Raw genomic sequence first — 11163 nt, forward strand, 5'->3', positions numbered from 1 at the left:
CCACACACACCGGAGCTCCTTATCCACTTCCTTGTTGAACTTCAGGAAAATGGTCGCTTTGGAGTGTGGACTCTTTGAATTTATGCCTCACAATGGTTTCGCCCTGAAGGCCCTTCCCTCTGGAGATTCCACCCCCAAATGGGCCTGCAAAACGGACCTATTCCGCCAGGCATTTGGCCAGCCGGGGTAACATCGACTTCTCGCCATATAATTAACATCTGGCCTCCCGTGGGTACGAGAAAAGAGGGAGGGGAGAGCTGCAGCCATCTGAAAGTTGATTATGGTTCTATTGATTGGATTTTAATTGTTATTACCGTGTTTTCCCGAAAATAAGACAGCGTCTTATATTAATTTTTGCTCCCAAAGGTGCGCTATGTCTTATTTTCAGGGGATGTCTTATTTTTCTGTGTTCTGTTCGTCGGGCATGCGTCCAAACAAAAACTTTGCTACGTCTTACTTTCGGGGGATGCCTTATATTTCGCACTTCAGCAAAACCTCTACTACGTCTTATTTTCAGGGCATGTCTTATATTCGGGGAAACAGGGTACTTGTTTTAATTGTAACTGTTTTATGGCTAATGTTGGACACCGCCCTGCCAGCTCCCTTCGGAGGAAGAGGCCCGGTATAGAAATGCTTTTGATGAAGTGGGCAAGTAAGTAAAGTAAGTGGGGCAAGTAGGTAAATAAATGAAGTAAGTAAGTAAGTAGTAGTAAGTAGAAATGAAGTAAGTGCGGCAGCAGAGTAAAAGTAGAGTGGCAAGTAGAAGTAATGTTCAGAGGTTCCAAACCTGGAGTTGACAGCCCTACAGCTTTTCTTCACGCAATCTCTATTCCTTTCTTTTTTCCATTCTCAGGGAGAATGAATCATGTAGTGGGTGAGATGTCTGATTGAGATCCAGGAAATTCCAGTTTGAATTCCCACTCGCCTGCATGGAATCTTTAACAGGGGTAGCAAGGTCCAGATGCACATTCACCCAGGCCACAGGCCACCCAACAGCTCTTGATGGTGGATGGGAGACCTCCAAGAAATGCCAGGGGCACGATGTGGGGGTAGGCACTGACAAACCTCCTCTGATTGTCTCCCATGATGACAACGTAAGAAAAGCCTTGATCGATCAGACCAGTGGTGAATCTGGTCCAGCATCCTCTCTCACACAATGACCTGTAGGTCCAACAATTGGGCATAGCGACTGAGGCCTTTCTCTGGAAAGAACGAAAGAAGAGCCCTGCTGAATCAAACCAACTGTCCATGTAGTCCAGCATTCTGCTTCTCACCACAATCAAGTTAGTTGGCCTGCTGAGCCGGGCAGGACAAAGAGGCCGAGGACTTCCCCCGTGGCTGCTCCATAGCACTAGGTCTCAGAGGTCTACTGTGAACATGGTGTTTCCCTTTGGTCACCAGGTCTAGTAGCCGTTGATGGATTTCTCCTCCATGCATCTTTCTAACCCCTTTGTGGTAGAGCAGGCCTGGTTTGACCTGCCAACCCTATTCAACCCAGCTGGCTCATGGTCAACTCAGCCATTCATCCATTCCTTGGTCAGTTAATGAGTACCCAACTCATCACGAAAGGGTAAAGAATAGCCGGGGAAAGCAATGGCAAACTACCCCACCAAAACGGCTTGCCTATGAAAAGACAGCTGTGAATCACCCACCGGCTGCGGTTGCCTCTGGGGGTGGGATGGGTGGAGCCAAGGTGACCGCTTCCGCTTAACTGAGGGCAGAAGCGAAGCCCGGGCCATGTTGGGCAAGGGCTGACGTCACCAGGAGGGGAGGGCGGATTGACCCTTTAAAGGGGAAAGCCCTCCTTTGTTCTGGTCATGTGCTTCGGCCAGCCGGCGATTTGCCCACCCACCTCTCCCTGGGTTCATTCGGTTGTTGCATGTTTCTGTCATAGCCGTTCGGCGGTGGCGCATGGGTAATGATCTGGAAGTGCCGACGGCGGGAAGAGGCAACCGCCCCGCCCAACGGGCAAATGGGGATCACCTCTTGCCTGGAGCGTCCGCCCGGCAAAGCCCTTCAGCGGAGCGAAGACCAATACAGGGCATCCGCCCGTTGGAGCTTCGCTAGGAAGCAGACAGGCCAGATCTAGACCCATGCTACGCCTCACACTTCTGTTTTTGGTTGGCTAATAAAATGGCTATGGCCAAAATGTTTTTCCCAGCAAAGAGTCCAGTGTGGTTATTGGAGAGGATTCACCCAGGTGGTTCCCACCCTCAGAAGGCAATCACTGCTTGCAGCGACACCCCAGGATCGGACACGACTGAAAGGGGAAACTTTACCCTTTTTAGCACTTCGGAAAAGCCCCCACTGACAGGTATACCTTTGCACTACAACCTCCCAAATGAAACGGCGTGCGTCTCTGCTGTAAGGATTGGCAGCTTGTATCTGTGCTCATGCACCCAGCTTTTCCAAACCCTTGATCAGAAAAAAAAACCAGACAGCAAAGAAAAGGAGCAGAATCCATTTAGGAACGGCGCAGCATTTCTCTGCAAGCCTCTTCTGCATCACCCTCACCCTTTTTGACACTCGCAAGCAGACTGTGAGCTGATCAGGGAGATACCCGGCAGCATCAAGCAACTCAAAGAGCTGCCAGATGTGTTGGCAGAAGGCAACTCGCACGTGGGAGGCAGCCTCGGATGGCTGCAAGTAGTTTCCTCCCATCCCTGTAAGTACACATGAACATGGTGAGAACCGCCAAGCAACCCGTTCAATTAATTGGCTGCCTGTTCACCGCTAGTGAATGGGAAATGAGCCAAACCAATGTTCAAGCATCCTTAGAAACATTGCCTCAGATGTGCTAATTCGAGTCATGGAGCCCTTTCTTCCAGTTGCTGCCATCCATTTTTTATTGTTTTTTAACTCATCCTATGCTGTAACCCATAGGTGTCAAACTTGCGGCCCTCCAGATGTTATGGACTACAGTTCCCATCATCCCCTGCCAGTATCATGCTTTCCTCGGGCCTTTTTGTGGCGCAGTGGGGCTGCAGTGTGGTCTCCTTGCATTTCTCTTACAAGTGAGGAGGCAGCCCAGTCCTCCCCACAGCTGGGCCCCTTCCACACACGCAGAATAATGCGTTTTCAAACCACTTTCACAACTGTTTGCATGTGGATTTTGCTATTCTGCACAGCTTCAAAGAGCACTGAAAGCCGTTTGAAAGTGCATTATTCTGCATATGTGGAAGGAGCCAATGTCTCAACAGGCCTCTGTTTCCTGGTTGTCTTAACTTTGCCCCTCTTAAAGGCACAGATCTCATAACACTCAGTAGTCCCAATGCTATAGAGAAGGTATTCTCCCTCCTCCTTTCCCCTCCACTCTTTCTGTCGCTCTCTCTCCCAGCCTGTCTCAAGCTGCTGCTGCAGTAGAGAGGCTTGTTTTTAAAAAGAGGCTTGAGGAGGGTAAAAGCAGAGTGGGGGAGGTAGGCTAGAGCCTGAAACAGACCCTGCTTGTATTGTTCCTTGCAAAAGCCAACTCTGTTATATTGATATATCAAAATAAGCATTAGAGGAGCAGGAAGGAGCAGGCAATATGGAATGGGGCAAGGGGGAAGGCATGGATGGCAGTGCGAGGAGTGGGAAAGGTGAAGCTAGGGAGGCTGGCCGTAGGCGGAGGGAAGAGGTCCACAGCAAAGCTGTGCTCACTGGAAAATCTCCCTGCTCTGGCAGTAAAGCAAGATTAAATTTCTGCTGCAAGTGGTCTCGCTTGCAGTAGTGAGACTGGAAAGTGAAAGCAAGGCTTGAGGAAATATGTCTGTACAATAAATCTTGCTGCAACAGAAGAAGAGTTTGGATTTATATCCCCCCTTTCTCTCCTGCAGGAGACTTACAATCTCCTTGCCCTTCCCCCCCGAACAAACATCCTGTGTGGTGGGTGGGGCTGAGAGAGCTCTGAGGAGCTGTGACTAGCCCAAAGTCACCCAGCTGGCGTGTGTGGGAGTGTACAGGCTAATCTGAATCCCCCAGATAAGCCTCCACAGCTCAGGCAGCAGAGCTGGGAATCAAATCTGGTTCCTCCAGATTAGATACATGAGCTCTTAACCTCCTACGATCGTACAGCAGATGCCTTGTGCATAATCGGCCATTATGAGGTAAGAATGAATGAAACTTCTCAAGGCAGTAGCATGGGTTCTGTTAAGATGTCCATTTATTAGGCCATTTGTTCCCCCCCCCCAAAAAAATAATTTAGATGGCATTTAATCACAATTCTAAATTTCTTCCTTTATAACTCTTCTGAAGGAACTATGGATGATGGATGCCCTTGCTTTGAGATTAATAGAATGTCTTATAGACAGTCTTCTAGCACCGGTGACTAGATCTATCATGGGAGCTCAGACATTGCGATGATGAGAATGAAATGAATATCTAGCAAGATAAAAGATTAGAAGAGACTTGTACAGCTCTGTTTTTTAGTCAGCATGCTCCAAATGCAGTTAACATGCTATAGTTCATGTCACATGTACCACTCTATGTTTAATTTCTCTGCATAGTCATAATCAGCTCTGGCAAACAACAGTAATTTAGAACATGGTGAACTTAAAAGTCAACGGCACTTTTGGTAATATTTTCACCATCCCTGCCCCGTAATCCATCTAAACCAGTGGTGGTGAACCTTTGGCACTCCAGATGTCATGGACTACAATTCCCATCAGCCCCCGCCAGCATGGCCAATTGGCGAGGGCTGATAGGAATTGTAGTCCATAACATCTGGAGTGCCAAAGGTTCGCCACCATGGATCTAAACCATCATGAGATGACAATTAATAATCTGAGGCCATTTATGTATACACTTGTTAACAGGCAAATGGTTCTTTTTCCCACCCTGGACATTCCACGGGTATATATACTCCACTTGTTTTACTACCATCAGATCCTTTGAAGATGCCAACCACAGATGTAGGCAAAACGTCGGGAGAAAAGGCTACTAGAACAAGATCCCCTGAAGATGTCAGCCACAGATGCAGGCGAAACATCAGGAGAAAATGCTACTAGAACAAGATCCCCTGAAGATGCCAACCACAGATGCAGGCGAAACGTCAGGAGAAAAGGCTACTAGAACAAGATCCCCTGAAGATGCCAGCCACAGATGCAGGGGAAACATCAGGAGAAAATGCTACTAGTACAAGATCCCCTGAAGATGTCAGCCACAGATGCAGGGGAAACATCAGGAGAAAAGGCTACTAGAACAAGATCCCCTGAAGATGTCAGCCACAGATGCAGGGGAAACATCAGGAGAAAATGCTACTAGAACAAGATCCCCTGAAGATGTCAGCCACAGATGCAGGCGAAACATCAGGAGAAAATGCTACTAGAACAAGATCCCCTGAAGATGTCAGCCACGGGTGGTGAAGCGTCAGGAGAAAAGGCTACTAGAACAAGATCCCTGAAGATGTCGGCCACAGATGCGAGGCAAAGCGTCCGGGAGAAAAGGCTACTAGAACAAAGATCACTGAGAGATGTAAATGCAGCCCGAGCATCAGGAGAAAATGCTACTAGAACAAGATCCCTGAAGATGCCAAAAGCCACAGATGCAGGCGGCGTCAGGAGAAAAGGCTACTAGAACAAGATCCTAATAAATGTCAGCCACCGTAGGGAGAAAAGGTTACTAGGAACAAGATCCCCTGAAGATGTCAGCCACAGATGCAGGCAAAACGTCAGGAGAAAAAAAGGTTACTTAGAAACAAGATCCTGAAGACGTCAGCCACAATGCAGCCGAAGTCAGGGAGAAATAAAAATGTTACGAAACAAGATCCCTGAAGATGCCAAATCACAGATGTGCCAAACGCCAGGAGAAAAAAGGTTACTAGAACAAGATCCTGAAGATGTCAGCCACAGATGCAGGGAAGCGAGAACATCAGAGAGAAAAGGCATACTAGAACAAGATCCCCTGAAGATGTCGAAAAATACAGATGCAGGGGAAACATCAGGAGAAAATGGCTACTAGAACAAGATCCCCTGAAGATGTCAAATACAGATGCAGGCAAAGCGTCAGGAGAAAAAGGCTACTAGAACAAGATCCCTGAAGATGTCAGCCACAGATGGTAGCCCAGAAACGTCAGGAGAAAAGGCTTACTTAGAATGAAGATCCTCCGAAGATGCTCAGCCACAGATGCAGAAGCTTAAACATCAGGAGAAAATGAGGCTACCCCTAGAACAAAGATCCCCTGAAGATGTCAGCCACAGATGCAGGTGGGGAAACACTAGGAGAAAAGCCATGCTACTAGAACAAGATCCTCTGAAGATGTCAGCCACAGATGCAGGGGAAAACATCAGGAGAAAATGTTGCTACTAGAACAAGATCCCCTGAAGATGTCAGCCAACAGATGCGTAGTAAAGCTTATCAGGGAGAAAAATGCTACTAGAACAAGATCCCCTGAAGATGCCAAACCACAGATGCAGAAGTAGCGTAAACGCTCAGGAGAAAAGGCTACTTCAGGAACAAGATCCCCCTGAAGATGCTCAGCCACAGATGGTAAGGCCGAAAGCGTCAGGAGAAAAGGCTAATAGGAACAAAGATGCCCCCCCCTGAAGAGATGTCAGGGCCACAAATGCAGCCGAAGCATCAGGGAGAAAATGCTACTAGAACAAAAGATCCCTGAAAGATGCCAACCACAGATGCAGTATGCAAACGCCAGGAGAAAAAAAGGTTACCAGAACTAAGATCCCCTGAAGATGTCAGCCATTACGTAGGGGAAACGTCAGGAGAAAAGGTTACCGAACAAGATCCCCTGAAGATGTCAGCCACAGCTGCAGGGGAAACATCAGGAGAAAATGCTACTAGAACAAGATCCCCTGAAGATGTCAGCCACAGATGCAGGCAAAACGTCAGGAGAAAAAGTGCCACTAGAACAGAATCCCTGAAGATGTCAGCCACAGATGCGGAAGCGTCAGGAAAAGGCTACTAGAACAAGATCCTGAAGATGTCAGCCAGATGCCGGGGAAACATCGGAAAATGCTACTGGAACAAAAGTCCCTGAAGATGTCAGCCCACAGATGCGAAACATCAGAGGAGAAATGCTACTAGAACAAGATCCTGAAGGTACCAACCACGGATGCGAAGCGTCAGGAGAAAGGCTACTAGAACAAAAGATCCCCTGAAGTATGTCAGCCACAGATGCAGGGGAACGCTTGTGAGAGAAAAGGCTACTAGAACAAGATCCCCCCGCATAAAGCCAGCCTGAACAGATGCAGCGGAAGCATCAGGAGAAAATGCTACTGAACGAAGATCCCCTGAAGATGCCGGGCACAGATGCAGGCTAAATGATCAGGAAGAAAATGTTACTAGAACAACAAGATCCCTGAAGATGTCAGCCACAGATGCAGGGGAAAGCGTCAGAGAAAAGGCTACTTAGAACAAGATCCCACAGAAGATGCTCCAGCCACAAGATGCGGAAACGTCAGGAAAATGCTACTAGAACAAGATCCTGAAGATGTCAGCCACAGATGCAGGCAAAGCGTCAGGAGAAAAAAGGCTACTAGAACAAAGATCCCCTGAAGATGTCAGCCACAAATGCAGCCGGGCATCAGGAGAAAAATGCTACTAGAACAAGATCCCGAAGATGCCAACCACAGATGGCGAAACGTCAGGAGAAGGCTACTTGAGAACAAGATCCCCCGAAGATGTCAGCCACAGATGCAGGGGAAACGTCGAGGAAGAAAGGCTACTTAGAACACTGAGATCCCTGAAGGAAGATGTCAGCCACAGATGCAGGCGAAACATCAGGAGAAAATGCTACTAGAACAAGATCCCCTGAAGATGTCAGCCACAGCTGCACCGGAAACATCAGGAGAAAATGCTGCTAAGAACAAAGTCCTATGGTGTCGACCACGGGTGGGGAAAACATCAGGAGAAAGCATTAGAAACAAGATCCTGAAGATGTCAGCTGGCGATGGTGGGGAAACGTCAGGGAGAAAAGGCGCTACGAACAAGATCCCCGAAGATGTCAGCCACAGATGCAGGCTAAAACATCAGGAGAAATGTTACTAGAACAAGATCCCTGAAGATGTCAAATAAGCCAGCCGTGGGAAATATCAGGGAGAAAATGCTACTAGAACAAGATCCCTGAAGATGTCAGCCACACAGATGCAGGGGAGCGACATCCAGAGGAGAAAATGCCATTAGAACAAGATTCCCCCGAAGACAAAGTCAACACAGATGCATAAACATCAGGAGAAAAAATGCTAATAGAACAAGATCCTGAAGACGCCAACCAGATGCAGGCTTAAACGCCAGGAGAAAAGGCTACTAGAACAAGATCCTGAAGATGTCAAAATAACAGATGCAGGCAAAACGCCAGGAGAAAAGGCTACTAGAACAAGATCCCCGAAGATGTCAGGCCACAAATGCAGCCGGCATCAGGAGAAAAAATGTTAGAACAAGATCCTGAAGATGCCAACCACAGATGCAGGCTAAAACGCCAGGAGAAAAGGTTAATAGAACAAGATCCCCTGAAGATCGCCACAGATGCAGGGGAAACGCCAGAGAAAAGGCTACTACCAAGATCCTGAAGATGCCAACCACAGATCTGGCGAAGCGTCAGGAGAAAAGGCTACTAGAACAAGACTCCCCTGAAGTACCAGCCACAGATGCGGAGGCAAAGCGTCAGGAGAAAAGCTGCGAACAAGATCCCCCTGAAGATGTCAGCCACAGATGCAGCGAAGCATCAGGAGAAAATGCTACTGAGAACAAGATCCTGAAGATGCCAGCACAGATGCGAAGCGAAGCGTCAGGAAAGGCTACTAGAACCGATCCCCTGAAGATGTCAGCCACCAGATGCAGGGTAGCGTCAGGAGAAAAAGGCTACTAGAACAAAGATCCTGAAGGTATGTACAGATGCAGGAAACATCAGAAAATGCTGCGAACAAAGATCCCCCGGAGAGATGCTCAGCCACAGATGCAAGGCAAAACGTCAGGAGAAAAAGCTGCTAGAACAAAGATCCCTGAGGTATCAGCCACAGATGCAGGCAAAACGTCAGGAGAAAAGGCTACTAGAACAAGATCCCCTGAAGATGTCAGCCACAAATGCAGCCGAAGCATCAGGAGAAAATGCTACTAGAACAAGATCCCCTGAAGATGCCAACCACAGATGCAGGCGAAACGTCAGGAGAAAAGGCTACTAGAACAAGATCCCCTGAAGATGTCAGCCACAGATGCAGGGGAAACGTCAGGAGAAAAGGCTACTAGAACAAGATCCCCTGAAGATGTCAGCCACAGATGCAGGCAAAACGTCAGGAGAAAAGGCTACTAGAACAAGATCCCCTGAAGATGTCAGCCACAGATGCAGGCAAAACGTCAGGAGAAAAGGCTACTAGAACAAGATCCCCTGAAGATGTCAGCCACAGATGCAGGGGAAACATCAGGAGAAAATGCTACTAGAACAAGATCCCCTGAAGATGTCAGCCACAGATGCAGGGGAAACATCAGGAGAAAATGCTACTAGAACAAGATCCCCTGAAGATGTCAGCCACAGATGCAGGGGAAACATCAGGAGAAAATGCTACTAGAACACGGCCATACAGCCCGGAAACCACACAACACCCCAGTGATTCCGGTCATGAAAACCTTCAACAATACATCGTACTTTTTTTTTCTTTGCCACCTTTGGTATGGTATTACTTGGGTAGATCTAGTCAATTTCATGTCAATTTTACTGTGTCTATCAGGGCAACCCTTCTGATTGTTCTGAAAATGTTGGCCTGAAGAGTGGGAGGAAATGCTTTGGTGTGGGCAGAGGAGGGCACGAGGATCAAGGAAACCCAAAGAAAGCTAAATGCATTCTTATCTCCTTCCTTTTTCTACAAAGGGAGAGGAAAAATCCTGCTTTCAGAGCGCGCAGAAACTGCAGGTATTCTCTGATCTGAAGAGGGGAGATTGCAGAAGAAAGGGAAACATGTTCATACCTGAGAATCAAACCCAAAGGGAATGTGGGCTCATTGTGAAAGAGACCAGAAGTGCATACATAGCCTGAGATAAAGGAAATAGGGCTAAAACTGTGAAAAGCTAGTAAGGAAGGTTCCTCACTAGAATCTGTGGCTGTTTCGCAAAAACGGCCCATCGCTGGGGGGTTGGAGTCGGGCGTATATGGCCGACCCAACCCGCCAGTTGCGTTCGCTTACCGAAACGGTCCCGGAAACTACCGGGAAGACGGCGCCGCACTGCGCCGTCGCCCGATCGACCTACCTTCCCTGCGACTGTCCGGCGCGTCATGTACGCTGACCCGACAGCTGGAGGAAGACCATAAGAACATAAGAAAGAGCCTGCTGGATCAGACCAGAGTCCATCTAGTCCAGCACTCTGCTACTCGCAGTGGCCCACCAGGTGCCTTTGAGAGCTCTACCAGACCGGGGCCAGCTAAAGAACTGGTAGATGGTATTAAACCAAATAGATATTTATATAATATATGGGAAGTGCTATTTTGTCTTTTTGCCCACCTTCAAAAAATGTAGCTCTACCTTTATTGCTTCGGTTTAGCACATAGTGGGCAGAGGTTACAAAAGCCAAACGGTTGGTCTCTCAGATGACACTTACCCGCAACGGATTTTGTTTACACCGACCGCTTTCATTGCAAGCACATGTTCATTCAGCAGCAATCACAAAGGCTAGTTAACTCCCTACTGCCCCGTCCAGCCTTTCTTCTTCACCTTCGCCGCCAGTGTATTATTTCTGGACCATCACTTCCATTATTAAAAGTAAATCTTCTGTCTCCAAAGTAATCTCTCCAGTGGCCAAGGCAGTAAGCTGCTTTCCCCAGACTATTCCCTGGCAACTCACCAATAAGGTGCGGCGATGATTAAACACTGTATCTATCAGCAGCAGCAACGTCCCTTAAAAATGGATTTCAGTGGGAAGCGACAGAACCCAAACGTTGTGTTTTCTAAATATGATGATCTAAATAAGAGTGAAGTTTCACCCGGTCCTCAAAAGCAGGTTTATGGAGTCCCACTTAGTCATCCGCGAGCCACAACCATATTAATCATTCCTTCTTTCTTCTCCTTTTCATTCCTCTCTCCCATCCCTTCAGGATGTCCTTCATACCCTTCTGAAGGAATCACATCGTTACTCCCGTTGTGTAGCGGAGCACTTATGTGACTGGACATTATCTTTCTAACCAGAGGACATTGGAAGTAATGGCGACAAGGATAATCAATGCAAAGATCATTTATTACTGTG

Source organism: Sphaerodactylus townsendi, linkage group LG02 (assembly GCF_021028975.2).
Source record: "Sphaerodactylus townsendi isolate TG3544 linkage group LG02, MPM_Stown_v2.3, whole genome shotgun sequence".
Classification (NCBI taxonomy): domain Eukaryota; kingdom Metazoa; phylum Chordata; class Lepidosauria; order Squamata; family Sphaerodactylidae; genus Sphaerodactylus; species Sphaerodactylus townsendi.